General features: G+C 42.5%; 1 pseudogene; it reads right to left on the bottom strand.

Moving 5' to 3' along the window:
- Positions 1–715: 715 nt before the first annotated feature.
- LOC134960755 (5S ribosomal RNA) lies at positions 716–834 on the bottom strand (annotated as a pseudogene).
- Between the last annotated feature and the right edge of the window lie 1,073 nt (positions 835–1,907).

Here is a 1,907-nt window from a genome sequence, read left to right as displayed (position 1 = left end):
TGACATGCTCTGTACTATGTGACTAGGCAGGGGCGATCGGGCACCGGTCAAATTAGTGCTATATTGATATTAGAGGACCAAGATTTGGACAATTTCAAACACTCCGAAATGGGGAGAGGGAAGAGAAAAACACATGTGTTGTTCACTTCAATCGATATTGTTGTCCCTATTGGTGGTGCGCCCAGAGCCAGAAAGTACATATGCAAAAAAACGGGGAGAAAGAGAAGGCTCTTGTGTGGGCGCACTCTTAGAAAAAAAGGAAAATTCCTATACCATGTAAGAAGAAATACTTAAAACATAACTTTTAATGTAAACATTATTAATGTAGATACCCAAATAGCTGATCCATATAGACAAAAGAGGTGTATTGATAACAGTTTTTAAAAAAATGTTCTGGTCTGTTTATTCACAAATGTGAATGAAGTGGTTGTAGACATTGGTTCGTCATACCCCCATTTCCCCTGACCAGTACAGAATATCTGTATTGATGGAACCAAGGAGTGGTCATATGAATTGTTTGATAAGTACGTCCCACTAGGGCAACTTAATTCAAAGATGGATAGGCTCCTGCATAGGACAAGACCTGTCTTTCTGACGTACACCACAAAGAGTTTACAGTGATTGATCGTAAGTCTGAAAAAAAGAGAAAGAAGTAAGAATTAGTGGTGATACTGCTGTTGGCGTCGCAACTAACATGGGGAGGGAAATAATCCCTGCTCTACAACACCGGGTATTCGCAGGAAGTCTCCTCTCCCGGTACTGACCCGGCCCAACGCTGTTTAGCTTCCAAGATCGGACGAGATCGGGCATTGGCAGCGTGGTATGATAGTAGAGAATTTACATGCCAGTGCACCAATGAGAGTGCACCTATTAGGAAAATAGCCGACAGAAAAAAGAGAGAAAGAGGAAAAAGGAAAATGAAAACAATATACACAAGGAACGAGATGAATTGGTATAATACAAATGGGTGGATCTGTTTTCTGCGTTGGACACGGCTCATCAAATTCCACGTCTGTGGTATTGTGCTCCGTGATTCGCAGATGAGAGTCCACGGAAAATTAGTGAGAGGTAACCAAGGGGTATGAAATCCTCTTGATATTTTGACCATACATCTGAAGAGTCACATGATCATTCATCCCAGGGTAAATGTAGTGAATTCAAAAGCATGTACTGAGGATCATAATGGATGCAATAATTTTGTAACAATATATTGGTCTCTGCTGGCGAAAGCTCAGCATACCAATGTCAATTGGTTAGCAGATATTAGTTTTGGGAAAATCAAGAAAGAAGAAAAGAAATGAGGGGAAAAAAGAGTGCTGAATGAGTTTAGCTTTTAAGTGGTAGCACTAGGATAATGAGCTGTGTGTGCGCAACGCAGGTCTAATCACATATAATAACTGCACCTCAGATGCACATGCACACAGAAACGCAATGGGCTTGCAGTCACCAGCACTGTGTCAGAGAGCTGTGTGTGTGCAATACAAGTCTAATCACTTTAGTCTTAACATAGCATGTTTAGATAGATGCACATCAGGTGTTGCTGTCTGTGCACTCCTGTACATAGAACAACAGTAGGCTTGCGATCACCAGAATTGGGAATAGAAAGGCAGGTTAGTAAATACACATCGGATACTGCTGTCTGTGCTCAATGCACACAGAAACGCAATGGGCTTGCAGTCACCAGCACTGTGTCAGGGATCTGTGTGTGTGCTATACAGGTCTAATCACTTCGGTCTTAGCATAACATGTTAGGTAAATGTACATCAGGTGTTGCTGTCTGTGCACTTGTGTACACAGAACAACAATAGGCTTACGATAACCAGAATTGGAGGTAGAAAGGCAGGTCAGGGCATCGTCAGGCGCCTGTGCAGGAGCTGAGAGTTCACTCCGTGTGTGGTCCCCCCTGT

The sequence above is a fragment of the Pseudophryne corroboree genome, chromosome 1 (genome assembly GCF_028390025.1).
Source record: "Pseudophryne corroboree isolate aPseCor3 chromosome 1, aPseCor3.hap2, whole genome shotgun sequence".
Lineage (NCBI taxonomy): Eukaryota > Metazoa > Chordata > Amphibia > Anura > Myobatrachidae > Pseudophryne > Pseudophryne corroboree.
This window is presented reverse-complemented; position numbering and strand designations above follow the sequence as displayed.